This window comes from Marmota monax, unplaced genomic scaffold (assembly GCF_021218885.2).
Source record: "Marmota monax isolate L192 unplaced genomic scaffold, Marmota_monax_Labrador192_F-V1.1 WCK01_AAM20220418_F8-fsc00089, whole genome shotgun sequence".
Lineage (NCBI taxonomy): Eukaryota > Metazoa > Chordata > Mammalia > Rodentia > Sciuridae > Marmota > Marmota monax.
Genome location: NW_026694744.1, coordinates 6,499,492 through 6,511,781, shown reverse-complemented (window position 1 = coordinate 6,511,781; position 12,290 = coordinate 6,499,492). Strand labels below are relative to the sequence as shown.

The 12,290-nt window shown below is 34.2% G+C and overlaps 1 protein-coding gene across 5 annotated transcripts in view; it reads right to left on the bottom strand.

Annotated features, from left to right (window-relative positions):
- Positions 1-12,290, bottom strand: part of Arhgap6 (Rho GTPase activating protein 6) — a 470,700-nt gene that overhangs the window by 107,437 nt on the left and 350,973 nt on the right. The window lies entirely within an intron of this gene.

Sequence of the window (12,290 nt, the reverse complement as noted above, 5' to 3'; positions counted from 1 at the left end):
ACATTTAAGAGGTGTAGACAATCACTTGTGATGCCTCATTGAGGGAGAAAAGAGGAGCTTGGGGAATGTTTAAATGTCAGTTATTTTTCTGGAAAACTCTAACGTCACAGATACTTCCCTCCTATGTAACTAAGACACCCATTCCCCATCTCTCATATTTCAGCTATTTTCCTGATTCATTTTTTAATTTTCCTGATTCTTATTACACACTGGAAAGTTATTTGATTCTCCCCATTGTTGCCTTGTCTCCTTAGTTAGAATGTATATTCCCAAAGGACAGAAAGAGAATTTAGAAGAGAATGGCACTTGCATTTTATGTTTTTGCATATTTATTGGCTGAAAGACAGTTTGGAGGAGAGTAGTACTTCTGTGTCTACACAGAAAACTATTTGTCCCTATTATGTGGAAAGAAGACCAGTGAGGAATATTTATATTGAAGAATTTGTTTTAAAGTAGCTAAAATCACTTCCCATAAAAATGAAAAAAACCCAAAACCCTCACTTTTCAGCTTTCACTATTAAGTGTCAAACACGTAAAAGGGGAAATTGAAAAGAGAAAAACCAATTTGCAGAATGACACCAAATGCCAGGTATGACATAAAAACAAATCATCTGCACTTACTGGCACAGATCTGATATTTTTGTTGCTGTTTTTTTTTCCAGGTATGTTTTCTTCTCAATATACTGCTTTTATTTATTTTTTTTTGCAATACTACTTTTAAAAAGATAAATTCAAAAGTGTTTCGCAGACCTGGCTAGATATGTTTGCTTTGATATAAGGAAAATAATGCTTCCTCTGAGCAATGAAATACATTGAAACTTAAATTTTTAAAAACAATTATAGTAACATAATAAAGGAGCACAGAGAGCTATAATTAATGGATGCAATTTTGACATAAAATTTACTATTTCAAAGTGTACAGTTCAGCATTTTGTTAAGTATATTCATAGATGTGTGCAATCATCATTAATTCTAGAACATTTTCATCACCCTAAAATAAGAAAGTTCATATCCATGTCCCCATTCCCCTCTCACCCCAGGCCCCAACAAACATAAACTTACTTTCCATCTCTGTATATTTACCTAATATTGGCTTTTAATATAAGTGGAATCATACAACATATGGCCTTTTTATGTTTGGTTTTCTCTTAGCATATTTTTGGGGGTTCACTCATGTTACAGCATTTACCAGTATTTCATTCCATTTTAATGGTGGAAAAACATTTACTGTGTGGATAGATCACATTTTGTTTGTCCATTCATCAGTTGATGAACATTGTTTTTTTTTCCCCACTTTTTCGCCCATATAAATAAAACTGATGTGGATAATCATGCACAGGTCTTTGTGTGAATATATGTTTTCAATTCTCTTGGGTATGTATACCTAGGAGTAAAATTGCTGGATCATATGGTAATTCTCTATATAGCCAAAATACAAAATAAAATATGACTCAAAACACTAAAATTTGAAAATATATTTTAGAGCAAAACTGATTTTCTTTTTTTTTTTTTAATATTTATTTATTTTAGTTCTTGGCGGGCGGACACAACATCTTTGTTTGTATGTGGTGCTGAGGATCGAACCCGGGCCGCACACATGCCAGGCGAGCGCGCTACTGCTTGAGCCACATCCCCAGCCCCGCAAAACTGATTTTCTACTTCATTTTTTGAGATACAGGCTTCATGAACAACCATGAGCAAACCCCATACAGTGTTTACACTTCATATATATCAGCCATTAGTGCTTATGCCAAGATGTGAAAAGGAACATAATCCTGTAGTTTCTTTTCACAAGCTAATGATCACAAGTGGCTTAAAAATTTTTGTTTCTAGTGTTCTTTTTTTTTGGGGGGGGATACTGGGGATTGAAATCAGGGGCACTTAACAACTGAGTCACACCCCCAACCCTTTTTCTATTTTATTAGAGAAAGGGTCTCACTGAGTTGCTTAATGCCTCTCTTTTGCTGAGGCTGGCTTTGAACTCAAAATCCTCCTGCCTCAGCCTCCCAAGCTGTTGGGATTACAGGCATGTGCCACCACACCCAGCTCTAGAGTCCTCTGAACTTAACATTTGATATTGACCTCTCAGCTAGACTATAAGCTCAATCATATGGCAGACACCATCTTACACTTACTCCATCTCCTCAGTGCTAAAAAAAGGATTTAACTCATAGTAGGTACTTGGCAAACATTCTTTGAGTGATACACTGCTTTCAAATGTATAGGCACTGTATCAACACATAGGCTGTGGAAGCTTGACTACTTTTCATGAAACCAAGGGATTGCTGCTATAGCTTTCCAAGTCTTATTTGCCTCACCTTAAAAATGGGTATAGTAATATCCCATTTATTTACTTGTTGCAAAGATCAAATGAAATAATGTAAATAAGGCACTTGGATATACATAAATATAAATATAGATATTGTTCCCAACTTAGAATGTTTCAACTTAATTTTTTTCAACTTTTTGATGTTGTGAAAGTGAACCTATGCAACCAATCATTTTTTTTTACTTTCACTATAGTATTCAATAAATTACATGAGATGTTCAACACTTTTTTATGAAATAGATTTTGTGTTAGATGATTTTGCTCAATTAAAGGATACATATGTTTTCTGAGCATATTTAAAGTAGGGTAAGCTAAGATATGATGTTGGATATGTTAGGTGTATTAAATGTTTTGATTTATGGTACTTTCAACTTATGGCAGGTTTATCAGGAAGTAACCCCATGGAGGAATAGCCATACATATGAAATCATAACATTGTAGAAGGTTACCTTGTGATCTTTTTCTAGCAAAACTGCACAAGAGAAAGGACAGGTATATAGTTCTGAAACATTTTACAAAATGCTTCATTAAGGTCTATTATTAACTTCTTTACTAACATAAATTTCAGAGCAGTGGTTCTCAATGTAGAATACATTTTTTAAGTACTTGTGAAACTTTTAAAAAATATTTATGTCTGGATCTCATTCTACCTAGTTTCTGAATTAATTGTTCTGAGCAATTTTTACTGTTTTTGAAAAATAACATGGGATCTTTAAAAATATTAATGATCAATTTATGTTCACATTTTAATGCTAAAGACTAATTCTTTATATCCAGCATGGCAATTTTACATGTTAAAATAAAGCACAGTTCAGAGTCTAGCTAGCTACTTTCAGGGAGATATTTTTGCCTATATCAGGACAGAAGCTAAAAATAAAATTCTGCACAGAATGGTCCAAAAGTCTTGATTTAATTACTCTGTTCTTGATTTTTATTGCTCTTTGGGTGAGGAAAAAACAAAACTTAATACCACTTGCAAGACTATCATTCCATACAGAGAGAGTCGATAGGGTGAGAAGCAAATAAACAAGAAAAATAATCACCTGAGCTTATTTCTGACTCTGTGGAACACTTGACCACACCTTCCAATGTTGAGAAATGGAGGAAGCCTCTGAGACAGATAATGTAGAATAATGACCCTCTAAAGATATCCACATCCTAATTCCTGGAACCTGGGAATATGTTGCCTTATAGGATAAAAAGGACTTTGCTGATGACATGAAATTCAAAACCTTGAGATGGGGAAAGTGTAATAGATTTCCAAATGGGTTCAATGTAACCACATGGGCCCTTAAAATAGAACAACCTTTACTAGCAGAATTCAGAGGGAGATGTGACTACAGAAGAATGGTCAAAGAGATACAACATCACTGTTCTTGAAGATGAAGAAGCCAAGGAATATGGGTGACTGCTTGCACTTCCAGAATTCTCTCCTGTAGTTCCCAGAACAGTCTTAACATATGATTTTAGTCAAGATCTGTGTCAGATTTCTAACCTATATAACTGTAGGATAATGAATGTATACTGTTTTAAGGCAAGAAAATTGTAATTTGTCATGATAGTAATAAAAATCTAATATGGAAATCAGGAAATCTATATGCCTGTGAGAAACTCATAAATTATTTATGAGTTGGTTTCCCACACTCTTCCATAATCAAATACATTAGAGAAAGTTGTGCATGCTAGCTCCTTCTTAAATAAACAATAACTAAGGTATAACAGAGAAATCCTGCAGAGGGAAAAATTATAACTTAGAGTATCTCTTAAGTACATTTGTTAGAATCTCATCTCTTTTGCATTTTTATTTTCCAAATGTCTTTCACATTGTTCAACTTTCTCAAAGCATAGTTGGAAAATGATGGACTAATTCCACCTGCTCAGTTGAGAATCTCAAGGCCTAAAGAGAAGTGACTTGCCAAGATGGCACATCAACAGCACAACTTTGGCCTCATGTCCCATTTGGAACCCATTCCAGGATGCTACTCTGTTCCATTATGAAGAATAATGCTTGGTTTCCTATTGCCTGTGTTTATGAAAGTTAGGAGAAGAGGCTATCAGGCAAGAATCAATCCAACAAAGCTTCTAACAGATTACACTGTCTACTCAATTATATCTAAAACAATATAGTTGCTTTAGTACTTAATACATTTTATTATTTAAAATATGTTCAATCAACTATTGAAAGTTTACTAATCTCATATTAATGAGAGTAATGCAATAAAATATTGCTTAATGCTGTTGATGAAATTCATTTTCCACAAATTCTTGTTTGCATAAATTCTAACCTGAGAAGGAACAGGAAGATACAACCAAATGTCTGACTTTATAGTACTTAAATAATGCTTTTTCCATATTTCCCACTGCCTATTCCAAGAGCTGTAAGACCATTGTACTTTAATGATTTTCAACACACCGTTTCCCACATTGTTTTCCTGAATACAAAAGTGAACACTTTCTTCTGCTCCCTCAGTCTCATAATAATAATAATCATAATAAAGATAATGAACAATAAAGGTAATGCCTTTGAATACTTATTTTGGGCCAAATACCATGCTACATGCTTCACATTAAGCATATTACTTAATCTATACAACTGGTTGAGCTAAATATTACATTAACATCTGGATTTTACAGATGAATTAATGGAGGTACTGAGAATTTAGGTACTTTGCCTAGATCACATAAGTTGTGGAACAGAAACCTAAACACTGATTTAGATCCAGAGTCCTCTGTAAGCATTACCCTAGTTGTCCTCAACTAGGGAGGAATCTGTCTCCCAGGGATATTTGGCAATACCTGAGGACATTTTTGGTTGTTACAACTAAGAGAAGTGCTACTGGTATCAAGCTGGTAGAGGCTAGGGATGCAATGCACAGGACATCCCCACCACAAAGAATGACAGAATCATAAATGTCAATAGTTCCAAGATTAGGACATATTATCATAGCTAAATGCCTCTAAATGATAGGGAGTTGTGAATGTGACATTTTTTTGATAAGACATGGTTTTCTTTTCTAGGTCAGAAATTGCAAGTACAACCTGGAAAAAAAGTTATCTCAACCTGGAATCAAGGGTACTTAAAGCCATAGGGTCAATTTGGTGCATATTCTTATAGCATCAGTTTATTCAAAAGTTTAAGATGACAGTTTGTTTCCATGTTCTAACATCTTGAGGCATTAGGTCATTTCTCTTTTTGTCTTTCAGTAGACAAATGAGAGAGGCACTAGCTCACTAGACCATGTCTAAAAAGGGCCAGAAAGAAGATATTGGTTTTCTTTAGCTTTGCCTTGTATTCTAGAAGACACACAGCAGTGTCTGTGTGTCACAGATAATGGAAATAGCAACGAGATGCAGCCAGAATAGTTTGTGTGGGGTGCAGACCTAGCTTAAAAGTCAAGATTTTAGTTTCAGGGAGCAGTTCTGCTATTCCTATTCAAAATGTAATTAATCATACTATTTGACCTACTGATTTTATTTCTAAGAATCTATTTTATAGGGATGTTTATTAAATGTGCAAGATACATTCAAAGATATTTACTTTAACATCATCTCTGATAGCAAAAAAGTCAACAGTAAAAACAACAGAAATGTAAGCACATATTCACCAAAAGATGTGTGACAAAATGTTCATAGCAGCATTATTCACAACAGCTGCAAACTATAAACTAACCAAATGTCCATCAAAGTAGAAAGGATAAATTGTGGTTTATCCACATAATGGAAAACTTCAGGCAATGAGAATGTAAAAACAAACTCCAACCCCCTATAACAATACAAATGAATCCCACAGATATCACATTGAGCAAAATAAGTCTGATACTAAAAGGAACATACTGTATAATACCACTAATGCAAAGTACAAAAATAGGCAAAACCAACACATGGAATAAAAAGAAAGAATAAGGGTTATCTTTTGAGAGGAGTGACTAGTAGAGCCCTTCAGAGTGTTGGCCAGTTGGTCTTCACCTGGCAGGTATGCTCACTTAATGAGTGCAGAAATCATTAAGTTGTATTCTTATGAAATGTGTACTTTTCTACATGAATATTATACTTTACCTATATGAATGATATATAATATTAATGTATAACATGTAAATAATTATATTTTATCATATATTTAAAGAAACATCAACTACCCAAGTGTCCATCAATGGACAAAAGCCTAAATAAATTATGAGATATCTATTCAATGGAATTATGTACAGCCACAAAGAAAAATGAAGTAGAACTATTTGTATAAACTTGGAAAGATGTATACTATGTATAAACAATGAAGTTACAAAACAGTGTAAATAATATGTCTATTGCAGTTTCCCAGAAAGTCCTGGGATTACATTCTCAAATGGTTAATAGTGGCTGTCACGTGAGGATGAGATTCTTAGGGACTTTGACACTCTAATGCATTTCTATGTTGTTGGGACTTATTTACAAACACATATTATGTTTTTACTGCAAAAAAGGACACAGAAAACATTAAGATGAACAAAAAGTGCCTTAAATTTGAGATGGCTATATTATTTTCTTATTTGTGAAGATTTGGGTTTTTGATGGAAAAAAGAAATGATAATGGAATAAACACAGCGCCTTCCCTTCAGGGTTGCTAACTGAACCCAGTGATAGAGGTCAGGATGGTTTGTTGCTGGCAATCTTAACAATTGATTTAAATTAGCATTTGTTTGCAGGCTGCTCCACATTTAAATCTACTTGTGGTGTTGCCACCGCAAATGGGATACTTGGCCACACAAAGAATGTATCTACAAAATGGCAAAACAACTGGATTTGTTTGATTAAATGAACAAAACCATATACTCAGAGGAAGGAAAAAATCAAAACAGATACACCCAAAGTAACCCACTGAGATGGGTGGTTCACAAAATACACCAATTTATTGGATCAACATGTTAGCAGCCTCGTGTGGACTCTGTGAGAAATCCAGTTTGAAATGAAATACTTATGAAAAAATCAAGAGGCCATAAAAAACACTTCTTTGTCCATCATTAGCAAAGATTTTCTGTGTATTCATTTTGGAACTGCTATTATGCTAAAACTATGTGTAATAATACTTTTATAATTATAAATAAATTGTGTTGAGCATTCTTAATTCTACCCAAGGCACTGAAAAAAATCACCTAGAAAAAAACACTGATTTGAGAAAAATTGATAAATCTACAACTTTTCATATAAAGGTCTAATTAATAGGCCAAAGTAACAATTCATAATGTGGAATAAGCTGTGTCCCAACATTGGGTGTACATTATATTGAACTGAAACAGAATTTCTGGAGACAGCACCTGATCATTAATATTTTTTAAAGATCCCATGTTATTTTTAAAAAACATTAAGAATTGCTCAGAACAATTAATTCAGAAACTAGGTAGAATGAGATCCAGACATAAATATTTTTTTAAAAGTTTCACAAGTACTTAAAAAATGTATTCTACATTGAGAACCACTGCTCTGAAATTTATGTTAGTAAAGAAGTTAATAATAGGCCTTAATGAAGCATTTTGTAAAAAGTTTCAGTACTACATACCTGTCCTTTCTCTTGTGCAGTTTTGCTAGAAAAAGATCACAAGGTAACCTTCTACCATGTTGTGATTTCATATGTATGGCTATTCCTCCATGGGGTTACTTCCTGATAAACCTGCCATAAGTTGAAAGTACCATAAATCAAAACATTTAATACACCTAACATATCCAACATCATATCTTAGCTTACCCTACTTTAAATATGCTCAGAAAACATATGTAACCTTTAAATCATCTAACACAAAATCTATTTCATAAAAAAAGTGTTGAACATCTCATGTAATTTATTGAATACTATAGTGAAAGTGAAAAAAAAAGATTGGTTGCATAGGTAAGTTGAAACATTCTAAGTTGGGAACAATATCTATATTTATATTTATGTATATCCAAGTGCCTTATTTACATTATTTCATTTGATCTTTGCAACAAGTAAATAAATGGGATATTGCTATACCCATTTTAAGGTGAGGCAAATAAGACTTGGAAAGCTATAGCAGCAATCCCTTGGTTTCATGAAAAGTAGTCAAGCTTCCACAGCCTATGTGTTGATATATTGCCTATACATTTGAAAGCAGTGTATCACTCAAGGAATGTTTGCCAAGTACCTACTATGAGTTAAATCCTTTTTTAGCACTGAAGAGATGGAGTAAGTGTAAGATGGTGTCTGCCATATGATTGAGCTTATAGTCTAGCTGAGAGGTCAATATCAAATGGTTAAGTTCAGAAGACTCTGCAGGAAAATTTCTGAATTGGTAGGAGATTTTTCCTGACTGTATTCCCTTCAAGATTTTTCTCTATATACAAAGTTTTGATAGGAAAAGTGAGAAAAATATACTGCACAGGAGGCAGAATAATGTCCCCTCAAAGATGTCCACATCCTAATCCCCAGAAAATGTGAATGTGTTATGCTACATGACAACAGTTGAATTTGTAGATGGAATTAAAGTTACTGATCAGATGTCTTTAAAAAAGTAAAGAGGCTGTTTTGCATTATGCACATGGGCCTAATATATTCACCTTAAAATATGAACAAGAAGAAAGAAGAGTCACTGTCAGAGTGATATGGTATGAGACTCAATTGGCCATTGCTGGCCTTGAAGATGGAAGAAGGGGACTATGAACCCAGGAATATGGGTAGCCTCTAGAAATGGGAAAAGGCAAGAAAGTGGATTCTCCTAGAGCCTCTAGATATCACAGTTAAATTTAGCCATGAGACCCACTTCAGACTTATTACTTCCAAAATTATAAGATAATAAATGTGTGGTAAATTAAAAGTTGTGTTCCATTTGTGTACAATGAATCAAAATGCATTCTGCTGTCATATATAACTAATTAGAATAAAAAAACAAAAATAAAATAAAAAATAAAAGCCGTAAAAGATATTTACATCTATGATTCTGAAACTGTAATTTATCTTCATTAGAGGGGGAGTCTTAAAGTACACTAAATTTATTTTAGTACTTCAGTACACTCATAGTGAAAGGTTTGTACTTATTACTAAAAATGTGAAAAGTACATAAAAAATAAATGTGTGGTATTTTAAGCCACTAAATTTGTGTTCATTTGTTATAGTTGCTGCATGAACCCAATACACTTTGTCTTCCCAATTTTTCCTTTGAGATGTAATCTCTCTTTGTTGCTCAGACTGGCCTTAAACTCCTGGGCTCAAACCACCCTCATGTCTCAATCTACTGAGTAGCTGTGATGACAGATGTGTGCCACCATGACTGGTTTGTCTTCCCTACTTTGGAAGGCAGAAAAAGAAGGTGAAAAAAGAGGAATTTTGTCCTAGTAGATTTTACCCAAACTATTACATCTCTAGTACAAAATCCTGGCCTCTTCCTCAGGTCTACTGAATGAGAATCTGCCTTTTATCAAGCTACCCAGGATAGTCACATGCTTTCTAACAAGTTCCCAAGTATGTTGGTCCTAGTGGTTTTCAGACTTAAACATTCATGAGGATCATAGGGCAGCTTGTTAAAACACAGATTGCTGGGTCCCTCCACTGGAGCTTTGGAGTCAGTAGGTGCCAACCAGGACTAATAATATATGATTCTAACAGGTTCCCAAGTAATGCTGATGCTGCTGGCCCAGGTATCACATTTTAAGAACCATTGATTTAGACATCACTAATGAACATGTTAAGAGGAAAAGAAGTGATATATATCATAAAACAAAAATCCATGACTGTATCATTTTCATAACTCATATTTAAAAGGTGGGTGATCTATTTATAATCTATAATTCATATACTTGCTGTGTGAAAAGAGCACCACAGAGTCCCAAGTTTTTGGGTAACACCTACTGGAAAAAAATCACCACACCTATGGAACACTACATAATCAAATGCATAGATATATCATCCTAAAACCTTAAAGGACTCTTTCATGTGTATTCTTTTCTCCACACAATCTTCAATATGGCACAAAAGTCATCTATGGGTATTGACATTGCCTGCATCTTGGTAGAGAAATTGAGGCACTTGGAATTTAGTTGAGTAAGATTTCTGAATTTCAGTACTACTGACATTGAGTTTGAGTCATTATTTTTGGGCCTGTCCTGTGCATTATTGTATGTCTAATGAAATCTCTGACCTCTACCCACTAGATGCTAATACCACTCCCACTCCCTCAATTGTGACAATGAAAAATTCCTCCAAAGATTATAAAATGTCCTCTGAAGGGAACAACCATCCCTAGTTGAGGCCTATTGACTCACTGGGTCATCTGGTTCTCATGCATAGTTTTAAGGAGTGCAGCTCAGTGGTAGAATATTTGCCTAGCAGGCACAAGGTAGGGGTTCCATTCCCAGCACAACAAAAAGTAAAAAGGGAGGAGGGTTGGGGAGAAAGAAAGAAAGAAAAGATAGCCATTACTTTGTAATATAGCAATTTGGAAAGAAGTTATTGATTTCCACAGTACACCTTAAACCAGAATGGAAAACTGACCACATGATAACTTAGGCTGATCTCTATGGAGCTGGGACTCCTGGAAGGTGCTAAGTAAGGAATAGTTCTTTCCATATAGACCACCACACATAGTTTTTCTTTTTTTATAAAGTTTTTATCTTACCCAATTTTTACAGATGATTTGTGAGACTAAACCTCCTTTAGATGCTCTTTGACATTCTAAATGGCAGGGTGAGAAAATAGGCAAAAGGGTAAATCTCAACAATATGCATATTTAAAATCTTGAAAGCTTCATTGGAACATGTCTTTTTAAAAAAATTTATAGTTGTAGATGGACAGCATATTTTTATTTTATTTGTTTATTTTTAGGTGGTGCTGAGGATTGAACCCAGTGTCTCACACATGCTAGGCAAGCATTCTGCCACTGAGCTACAGCCCCAGCCCCAGAACATGCCTTTTTAAATAAATTTAAGTCAGCCCAAGTTTAAGGAACTCAGTAATATCATTAATGTAAGTAAGAGCTAAAAAACAACATTCAGGAATTGCTATTGTCCATGAGAAATGAGAAGAAAATTTACATTTTGTATTTACAGAAAAGCCACTGTGTAGCAACTTATAAACACAATCCAGGTTTCAGTCAAGATCTCAGTCCGATAGCACCGTTATTCACAGGATATGGAGTCCTAGAGGGTCAACATCACACAGACTAAGGCAGTTTGAAAAAACATTTGCTTATAATCGAGGGTAAAAAAACATGTCAATTATTATCTCAATAATTTTATGATTCCCACTCTGAGTAGGGCAGATTCTAAGAACTGGAAAGGGTCATAGACATGTTTTTCTTCAACTCGTTTGTTTATAAATGGAGTTTCCAGGGAGAATGAGAGGTTCCTTCACTCACACTTTTCTGAACAGAAAAGAGGTCATGCTTATGCATTGATTTCCTGAAATTTCCATGTTTCTAAGGTCCACGTGCTTCCTCTCTTTCCTCCATTCCTGAAACTAAGTTAGATTGGCAGGATATGATCAAATGTGATTGCCCACTTTGTTTTCATTAGCCATGGTATAAATCAAATCTCATGCTTCCTTTTGCTTCTCCAGGAGTGTTTATAGACTGCAGAATAATTTTAAAGCTGATTTAAATAAAACTTTTTGAGAACCAGAACAGCCCAAATTCAAATGCAGGCACTTTTTGATTTATTGACACCATAGTTCTAGTCCTTTATAATGAATCAAAGACTATTGGTATATGCCACATAACTTTATTTTTTTTTAGTAAGCTGAAAAGTAGGTGCTGTTCCCCACCAGATATTTTTGAGCAATGACTTCATAACTTTCTTATGTTCATATATGAATACACCTCAGTGAATCTCCACATCAGGTACAACCACACGAATGTGATCTTAATTAGAATTAGATGTATTCCATATATGTATAATATGTCCAAATATACTCTACTGTCATGTATATCTTAAAAGAAGAAATAAAATTTTTAAAAAACCAGAGCCTAAAAAATCACTATTG